This window comes from Hevea brasiliensis, chromosome 2, assembly GCF_030052815.1.
Source record: "Hevea brasiliensis isolate MT/VB/25A 57/8 chromosome 2, ASM3005281v1, whole genome shotgun sequence".
In the NCBI taxonomy this organism is placed as follows: Eukaryota; Viridiplantae; Streptophyta; class Magnoliopsida; order Malpighiales; family Euphorbiaceae; genus Hevea; species Hevea brasiliensis.
The window spans coordinates 81639003-81650059 of NC_079494.1; positions in this window are offsets into that span (position 1 = coordinate 81639003).

Below are 11057 nucleotides of genomic sequence, written 5' to 3' on the forward strand. Positions count from 1 at the left end.
CAGAAACTACAAGAATTTTTGAGTTTGAAACAAGGCAACAGAATAGTGGCAGAATATGAGAGGGAGTTCTCCCGTTTAAGCCATTATGCTAAGAGTCTCCTATCTACCAGTAAGGAAAGGTGTAAGAGATTTGAGACTGGTTTAAAGCCCAATTTGAGGATGTAAGTAGTGGGATTTAGACACAGTAACTTCTCTGAGCTCATCTCACAGGCACTTGAGCTAGAAAGGATTGAATTAGAAGTGACTCCAACAAAAGAGAAATCAGAAAAGACTGAGAAATCAGAGAAAGACAAAGGGGAAAAATTAGTAGAGCAAAGTCCCAGTGGTACATCTAGAAAGAAGAAAAAATTTAGGGGACCAAGCAGAGGTAGAGGTGGAAGATTTGGAAGGGGTAGATTCTCTGGACAAAGACCCCCTAGATCTGGTCAGCAGTCGACTAGGGGTTCATATCCTGCTTGCCCCTGTGAGACTTGTGGTAAGATTCATGGGGGAGAATGCTATTGGGCAATAGGAGCTTGCTTTAACTGTGGAGGCAAAGGCCATCTTTCTAGGGACTGCACTAGTGCCCCTAGATTTGGGCTAACTCCTACAACTGCAGAAGGGTCTATTTAGAGTCCTGCTATTAGAGGTTCACAACCAGTTGGTAGAGGAAGAGGCAGAGGTAGAGGCAATGCTTTTGACAGTCAGGGTACTGTTGGTTAGTCAGCACAAGGAAGTGTTTCAGCGAGGGTTTATATGATGAGATAGCGTGAAGTGGCTGAGACTTCCGATGTTGTAGTTGGTACATTCTCTATCTTTGATCAAGATGTATTTGTACTGTTTGATCCAGATTCAACCCACTCATAAGTTAGTGCTATCATAGTCAGTTCACTTGTTGTTCCGTGTGCCAAAATGGATTTTCAAGTTCTAGTAACTAGTCCATTAGGATAAGATGTTCGGGTCAACAGAATCTATAGAGACTGTCCTTTGGTGATCCAAGGATATGTTTTTCTGTCAGATTTGATTGAAATGCCCTTCAGAGATTATGATATTATCTTAGGCATGGATTGGTTAGCCAGACATCACGCTATGATTGACTGTAGATTGAAGACAGTCACTTTGGTCTTCCTCTATATGGTGATATGGTAATACATGGGGAGAGGCATTTACTGCCATTAAACATCATTTTGGCTGCACTAGCCAGAAGGATGATCAGAAAGGGGTGTGAAGCATACTTGGCACATGTGATAGACACCCAAGTGGGGAGTCCAACACTAAGGGACATTCCTATAGTATGTGACTTTCCGGATGTGTTTCCTAATGAATTACTAAGATTAACTCTAGAAAGAGAGGTGTAGTTTGAAATTAATGTTATGCCTGGTGTGGATCCAATTTCCATAATACCATATAGAATGGCTCTAGCAGAATTGAAAGAGTTGAAAGTACAGTTGCAAGAGCTGCTTGACAAGGGCTTTATCCTCCCTAGTGTGTCACCTTAGGGAGCACCAGTGTTTTTTGTTAAGAAGAAGGATGGCACTCTCCGCTTATGTATCGACTATCGACAGTTGAATAAGGTGACAATAAAGAACAGATACCCATTGCCCCGCATTGATGACTTGTTTGATCAGTTAAGGGGTGCAGCTGTGTTCTCCAAAATTGACCTAAGATCAGGTTATTACTAGTTGAAAGTACAAGAGCAGAGTATTCCTAAAACTACCTTTAGAACCCGTTATGGCCATTATGAGTTCTTGGTCATGCCATTCGAGTTAACTAATGCTCCAACTGCTTTTATGGATCTGATGAACACTATCTTCAGACCATACCTCGACCAGTTTGTTGTGGTATTCATAGATGATATATTGGTCTATTCAAGGAGTGCAGAATAGTATGATAGACATCTGCGGATTGTACTGCAGACTTTGAGGGAGAAACAGCTATATGCCAAATTGTGAATTTTAGCTTAAGGAAATATCCTTTTTGGGGCATATAGTCTCGGTCGAGGGCATCAAGGTAGATCCAAGTAAGATAGATGTTGTCCTTAATTGGAGACCACCCAGAAATATCACGGAGATTTGCAGTTTTTTGGGTTTAGCTGGATATTACCATCGATTTGTGAAGGGATTCTACATGTTGGCATCTCCATTGACTAAATTTGTAACATCCTCATTTTAGCTAGTCCGTACAGTCTACTGTTCCGGTGACCAGTGTCGGTTCGGACAGCTAGAACGTTCGGAAAAAAAAAATATTTAAACTAAAGTGAGGAACCATAAGTAACTCAAATATTAATAAGAAAAATTTAGAAAAAATTTTAAAAATAAAATACAGCCAAGTTAAATGAGCCGGTGCCCTAGCGATGGGTAACCTAGTGAGAAGTTGCGGTTTTCGCAACTAGGAGCCCTAGACCAGGGGGAAAAATTATAAAATAATTTTTGGGACTCCAGAGAAGGGTTATTGAGGTTCTTATGGCATTAGAATGCCAAGAAAATACTTAGAAAAAATTTTCAATTGGTAAAGACAATTTTGGCTCGTTAAGCCAAACGGAGGACACTTTGGTCATTTCCTCTTCAGAGATGATTTTTGGGCCAACTTGTTCAGTTAAATAAATAATTTATATAACATAAAATATGATTAAATGTTGTTAAAAATTTAATTGAAGTTAATTAGACAAAAAAAGGATGAAAAAATGGAAGAAATTGAAATTATGACATCATAATGATGTCATTAAAAGTCTCCAACCCAATCAAGTGTTGACATATGGCACCAAGGTATTTAAAAAGACTTAATTGGCAGAAAAAGAAAGAAAAGAAGTCCAAAAGTCGTGAACCACCATCTGCTCTTCTTCTCTCCTTCCTTGCCTCCCCCTTTGCCCTCCATAACCAAGCTTTACCAAGCTTGATTTCTTGGGTTTCCATCCATTAAAACCTAAATTTCCCAACACAAAAAATTGTTCTATCATGTTAGTGATCCTTTTGGGAGCAAAAAGAAAAGGAAAGGAAGAACTTTAGCAAATTGGAAAGCTCACTCCTTTAAGGTTAGTGACCTAACCCTAAATTTTTACTTTGAATACATGTTTAGGGACTTGAATAAGTGTGAATTGCAAAGAAAAATTATTGAATACCATTTGGATGGAAACCCTAGATTTTGGGCAGCCATGTTTAGGGTTTGATTGGGTTGAGTTTAATGAAGTTAAAAGACTATTATGGCTGCCCACAACATGTATTTACTAAGTGGATTGATGAAATGCAAGTTAAATGCATGATTTGAGAAGTTAGGGTTAGGGTTTGGGTATAAAAATGGGATTTTGACCATGAGATGATGAAAATAGGTTTTAATGGTCAATTAGTGACCATTTAGTTCTGTTTAAATAAAAAATGAAGTGTGTTGAGTGATGGGATTGGGTTTGGTGTGGCTGCCATGAAAGGGACCTGCATAATGGAGTGACCTACAGAATTGGACTTGAGTCCAGCAGGTTTGGACAGCCATAACTTGAATTGTAGAGGTTCAATTAGTGCAAGGCCAATTGGACATGAAACTAGATACATAATGGCACAACTTTGGTGAAGATACCATGCCCATAAAACCAAACCAAGTGGATCAAAAGCTTGCCCGAATCCGGGTGACCTGCAGTCTGTTTCTGCAGAATGACCAAATGAACAGTGATTGATCATTTGGCCATAATTCAATGTATAAAGGTCCAATTGACCTGAAATTTTACCAGCAACAAGATGAGATATATACCAACAACTTTCATGAAGAAACCTAGCCCAAATTATGACCAGAACCTATCCAACAAGTGAGTTGCAGTCGGTGACCTGCAGTCTGATTCAACAGAATGACTAAATGAACAGTGATTGTTCATTTAGCCATAACTCAGTGTAGAAAGGTCCAATTGACCTGAAATTTTATCAGAAACAAGCTAAGATATAGCCAACAACTTTCATGAAGAAACCTACCCCAAATTATGACCAGAACCTACCCAACAAGTGAGTTGCAGTCACTGTTCACTGCACTGTAGATATGGTCAGCCCAGAAAAATTTCAATCCGGCTAGTTGTGGTTTTTTTACCATAACTTGAGCTAAAAAACTCCAAATGGAGTGATTCAAAAAAGGAAATTCAACTAGACAAAATAAGAAACAACTTTCATGTTGATCATTTTGCCAAATTTCCACTACAAAAATGACTAATAGAACAGGAAAAATGAAGCAAGAAAACTAAAATTTCTGCTCAATTAACATTAAGCTTAAAAATGGTATGGGCAACTAATACCAACAAATTTTGAATGCAAAATGTGGTATGTTGGGAGTATTAAAACCAATGTACCTATTGTCTATGCAAAAGTCAACATTTTGGTTGACTAATGAACTGAATAGTAACACCAAAACTTGAAATTCAAAAATTATAAAACTCAAAAGTGTAAAATGCCCTAGTATACCTAACAAGATTGGTTTAGATAGCTTGGCATGCTAATAGAGTTAGCGATCGCATATGGCTTTATGCCATTACGTGTTTCATGGCTTTCCCATGCCATTACGTGAAATAATAGCCTTTGGCTATGTTATTTGAGTTGATATACTTGGGTTTTAACTCGATCATTATTACGACTTATTAGTACATTGCATTGCACAGGAGACACAATGTGACCGATGGTGTGATGGTCCGAGGTACTTAGTACCCGATGCGGTTACCCGTTTATCCAGTCCAGTCAATTAGTATGGGTTACTCGGGCAATGTTAAAGAACCTTACCAAAATTTTAATTGAATAATATTGCAAATAATATCAGAAGTTAAGTCTACCAAAAATTGTAAACACACATTCTGCATCTTTGTTTTATTTTATTTTATTTCATTTTATTTTATTTTATATTGTCACCACTAAGCAGAATTGCTTAGCGCGTCGCTTTTGCCACGCGCAAGTACTGGAGACCTAGCTGGTGAGCCCAGCAGACATCAGACCGGGTGAGCCTTCAGATTTGCATTCGAAGTCCCTAGTCACCTCACACCTGCAGTGCATATGGTAGGACATAGGATTTTGGGAGTATTTTGTATTTTGGCATTTTGTATTAATTTGGATTGTAACTATAAACTCCTGTAATTATGTATTAATGTAAATATATAAAATTTCATATTATTGAGATTTTCTGCATTATATATGTTGATAAATGAAATGTTGAGAATTATTTGTGAATATGCTTCAAGTGATGAAGTGAACAGAAAAGTTTTGAAAATAATATCGTCATTGAGATTGAGATTTTGAGATTGACTTGAATATATATAATGGAGTTTGGATTTAGAAATTATTTTGGAAGTGTTTTTAAACAGGTTCAGAAGAACTGTTTTCAATTTCTGTAGGCACCTGGATTTTCTATAAAATTTGCGGTTAAATTCAAATTTATCAAAATTGAAAATAAATGAATTATAAAGGGATAAATTGTAATAGAAATATAAATTGGTGCTCCGGCACACTGAGTGGCATAACTTGCTCGGCTACACTGTAGACGGGTAAGGGGTGTCACAAAATTACTTTGAAAAGATGTGAAATTTTAGTGGACAGATAAATGCCAACAGAGTTTTGATGAGTTAAAGAGATGTTTAACTGAGGCTCCAGTCCTTACTTTACCCACCCTAGGTAAAGAGTATATTATTCACAGCAATGCTTCTCACAATGGGTTAGGCTGTGTATTGATGCAAGATCGGAATGTCATTGCCTATGCATCCCGCCAGCTGAAACTGTATGAGAGGAACTATCTGACACATGACTTGGAGCTTGCAGCTATTATATTTGCTCTTAAGATCTGGGACACTATTTGTATGGGGAAAAGTGTTACATCTACACAGATCATAAGAGTTTAAAGTATTTGGGCACTCAAAAGGAGTTGAATTTGAGACAGAGGAGATGGTTAAAGTTGATAAAAAGATTATGATTGTCTAATAGACTATCAGCCAGGGAAAGCTAATGTTGTGGCTGACGCCTTAAGTCGCAAGACTATGGCAAGTCTACGGGTTACTTTTTTGTCTATGGTACATGAGTTGAGATCATTACATGCCAGCTTAGAGATTAATGATAAGGTGCAGATAGCAATTGCATGGCATGTACAGCCAGTGTTGATTGATCAGATCAGAATGGCTACTCAGAATGATCAGAAGTATCAGAAGCTGTTAGAAGAAGTCTGGCAGCGCAAGAAATCAAAATTTTCAATTAGAGATGATGGTCTACTGCTACACCAGGGCAAAATGTGTGTTCTTAATGATGTTGATTTGAGACAGATCATTTTGAAGGAAGCACATGAGTCTCCTTTTGCTATGCATCATGGTGGCACAAAAATGTATAGAGGGTTAAAGGAGCATTACTGGTGGATGGGTATGAAAAGAGATGTGGCAGAATTTGTTTCCAAATGCCTAACTTGTCAGTAAGTGAAGGCAGAACATTAAGTACTAGCTAGTTTGTTACATCCACTACCAGTACCGAAATGGAAATGGGAGAGAATAACTATGGATTTTGTGATGGGACTTCCGAGGACACAAAAGAGTCATGATGCAGTATGGGTTATAATTGAGAGGCTAACCAAGTTTGCTCATTTTCTGCCTGTCCGGATGGACTATAGCCTGGAAAGATTGGCGAAGTTGTACATTGATGAGATAGTAAAACAGCATGGAGTGCCAGTATCCATCGTATTAGACAGAGATCTTAGGTTCACTTCTAGATTCTGGGGTAGTCTTCAAAGAGCCCTAGGAACTAGATTGAACTTCAGCACAACATTCCACCCATAGACAGATGGCCAGTCTGAAAGGGTAATTCAGATCTTAAAGGACGTGCTACGGGCTTGTGTGATTGAATTTGAGGGCAGTTGGGACACACACTTGCCTTTGATTGAGTTTACTTACAACAATAGCTACCAATCAAGCATTGGGATGCCTCCATATGAAGCTTTGTATGGCAGAAAGTGTAGAACTCCCCTATGTTGGGATGAAGTAGGTAAAAGGAAGATGATTGGGCCCGAAATTGTTCAGCAGACCGTGGAGAAGATTAGGGTGATCAGAGATTGACTTAAGACTGCATCAGACCGTCAGAAGTCCTATATTAATTTAAAGAGAAGGGATATTGAGTACGCACTAGGTGAGAAAGTATTCCTCAAGGTTTCCCCTTGGAAGAAAATTATGAGATTCGGCAGAAAGGGAAAACTGAGTCCTTGTTTCATTTGGCCATATGAGATTCTGAAAAGAGTGGGTCCTTTGGCATATCATTTGGCACTACCTCCAGAGTTAGAGAAGATACATAATATCTTCCATATGTCTATGTTGAGGAGGTATCAATCAGACCCATCTCATGTACTACCAATAGAAGAAATTGAAGTGAATCCAGACCTCACATATGAGGAAGAACCCATAGAGATTCTGGCTTATGAGGTGAAGCAGCTACGGAACAAGCAGATACCATTAGTGAAAGTGTTGTGGAACTATCATTCAGGCCAGGAGAATTGTAACACCCCTATTTGCATAGCTTAGTATATTTCACTGTTTCGGTGACTGGTGTCAGTCCGGACAATTAAGAGAAGTAGAACCACGTCTAAGACACCTAGTTAAGCCCTGAACACAAATAATTAGTAATTGTCAAATAGTTAAGTATAAATAAGAAAAACATAACACAATAAGTTAAATGAGCCGGGAGTCACAGCTGTCGCAACGGGATTTTGCGGTCGCCCGGACGATCACTCACCGAAGTGGGAAAAGTGAGGAGTCGCCACCTTAGTTTTGAGGGAAACTAAAGAAAACCATTTAGGGAGTTAAATTAAAAATGAAACCACTTCAAAACAGAGATTCTAGGTTCGGGGTCCATTAACGGGTGGGGAAGGTGTTAGGCACCCCACCTCGTCCCTTAACAAGGGTAAGTAGATTTAATTTTGTGTCCTTTATAAATTAGTTAGAAGGGCTATAGTGGGAATGTTAATCCTTTTGGTAAAAGGAATGTTTGATTTTTCACTAATTAGGATTACCCAGATACATAAGTAAATGAGACAGCCTTAGTGAGTTGGCGTTACAATTGTTGCAGGTTTTGGGATTATCTTGCATACGGGTTGAAATTTGGTGTGAGAATAGGATAAGAATTCTCCTCCTATCTCTTTTTAATATTTATTAAAATTTGAATAGAGACCGGATAAGAACTCTCCTCCGATCTCTCTTTGGATTATTTATTAAAATTCTAATTGGAGTCGGGTGAGGTCCTCCTCCGATCTCTTTTAGGTATTTATTAAAATTTCGAGATGGGAACCGGATAAGAATTCTCCTCCGATCCCTATTTAATAAAATTTTGAGTTGAGACCGGATAAGAACTCTCCTCGATCTCTTTTAAATGTTTATTAGAATTTGAGTTAAGACAGGATAAGAACTCTCCTCCGATCTCTTTTAAATTAGAAAGGTGCACGAAAGGTATTTTTCCGATCTCGAATTTTGGTGCCCTAAGAACCTAGAGATAAGGATCCGAAGTTTAAAGAGGTTGGGGATAGGACTTATCAATATCCTTCGGCTAGGCAGGGAAAATGAGACTGATTTCGACCTCTCATGTATTTATTTTACCAATATTTATTTATGACCAATCTACTCTGTTTCTTTTACTTCCATTTTATGGCATCTTTGCCGAATCGTTGCTTCGGCCCTAATAGTTTGACTATCTTCCTTATGTATTATTCAGATTTTCCCTTTAGAGAGATCTTTAGGTTGCGATTACCTACGTCTTACTCGACCATTTACACTCTACTAGGAACCGTAAAAGCTTGTATTCGAAATGACGAAGATTAATAAAAGGCACACTAATCACTAAAGAGATGACACGAGAATAACATTTACAGGTCTCTTTGCACGAGATGAACTTGGAGAAAAATCACATACGTAAAAGGACAGAGAGACTACGAAAGAAATGAACGCAAACACTTAATAAAGCAGCGTGAGCTCTTACAGGAGGAGGCTGAATCAGTAGGAATAATTGTGGGGTGGCCACTAGAAACAAGACCGCATGGATTAGCTTTGAGAGTTGATGTTCACCGTGAACTGGAGGGAGCTTAGCTATGATGTGATTAGGTCAAGATAACAACTGAGTGGGATTTGAGCTCCAACAGAAGGGATGAAAATAGAGATGATAAAGAGTTGAAAGTGAAGGCGTGATCAGGTGATGAACAAGCTGGAAATGTAGAGTTCCAGTGTTCAAAATCCTTTTTCAAGAAACACTTCAGAAAACTAGTTTCAAAAGTCTTTCCAATCAATACTTCAAAGTAGCAGAATAACAAACTGAATGAAATTTTCAGAGTTCTTCCGCTATAATAACAGCCTTTCTTTTTTTTCGTCCGTCCCCTCTTCTTTTTTTGAACAGTTTTTCATGCAGGTATTTATAGGAATCGGGTGCTCCCCATGAAGGGTCAGGATTCATTTTGAGGGAGATGGAGGGTCAGGATTTTGAAGTACATGATCGGATGTTCAGGAATTAAAGAGAATCAAAACGAATGGCTGAGATCGCTTCTCAAAATATTTGTCCTTTTCCTCTTTTAATCCGACGGTCTTGAATCCTTTGTCCGGAACGATCTGGGGGCTGAGAGTGAAAGACGCTGGTATTGTCGTCTTCTCTCTTGATCCAAGGGTTCCGGATTCATCCTTACAAGTGAGATCAACGGTGGGGATTGGGATGTCAGGTGTCATGACATACCCGCACTGTCGGCGTGCGGGCGATTCTTAGGCGTGCGGTGGAGATCTCGTGCGCCACGCTTTAACTACCTCGGCTCGATTACGGCGGTTATCGAATTTGTCTTATTCTTTTTGTCTTCCGATCCCTACCATAGCTCCCAATCCGATATCTCATTCTGATCTCCTATCTCCCGATCTCTTTTATCCCTTGATCAGTCTGGATTCGGTCCAAGCATTAATTACATCTCGATTTTCGAAGCGTCCGCTTCGTTTTCCGCTCAGCATTAAATGCCCATTTTCCCCTATATATACCCCTGTTGATAGTGGCATTTCCTTCATTCTATTTTTCTCTCTTTCTCCTTGTTTCTTGGTTCTAGCTGTTCGGGAAAGTTAGGCTACAATCGTGGTTTTGATCCTCTTCCGATGGAATTCCCTTTTCCTCGACGGAAAATTTACGATCCGGTGATTGGATGGTCCTAATTGGCGATGGTGAGAGAAGCGAATTTGACCGATCCGTATTGCGGGCCTCGGTTGCACCGATCTCGAGTTGCTCAACTGAGTTCATTCGGCTTCTCATCACATTGAGTGTTCCGACAGCGATTCTGATCCACATTGGGTGTTCCGACAGCGGATGAAGCATCCGGTCGGCAATATCCTTGGGATCAGTTATAAACTGATCTTTGGAACACCTGGGAGTATCCTTGGCATTAGTTATAAACTGATCCATGGATCTCCTGGGAGTATCCTTGGGATCGATTATAAAGCGGTCCTTAGATCGACCTCTTCAGATAGGATTTTCATCGGTCTCTAGAGATCACGAAATGATGTAATTTTCAATGTAATCGGATCTCTAGAGATCGGCCACATGATGTAGCTAGACCTTTATTGTAATCCGATCCTAGAGATCGCCCAAATGATGTAATCCGATCTTTTGCAAATAAAGACTTTATTTTGCGATTATCATCTTATTATTTTTGCATTGATTATTTTCCGATCTCTAAGGTGGTTATCCGATCTGGTTCTTTACTTGAATGACACTTGGTGATCCTTTATTCAAAATATTTAACTTGTTATGCCGATCTTCGATTAATCGATCTCTGAACATTCGTATATTTGATAAAAGTGTCAGTAAATCTGTCGAGTCTCACCAATCGATGCGCCGCCTAGAACCTCGCGAGCATTAAATGCTCGGACTAGTATAAATAGGGAGGGTTAGCGTTGTTTTCTCATTTCATTTTCGTCTCTCTGCTCATAGCTTGAAGTTCTCTCATTTTCTCGGTTTCTCCGACACCGATTAGACTCGTAAGGACTTTGATCTTCTTTTTGTTTAAGTTCTTTGTTTCTTTTGAAAATGAGCGGTGCGAAGGTCGAGAGCGGCGAGCCCTCCTTCCATTGAGTTCTCTTGGTC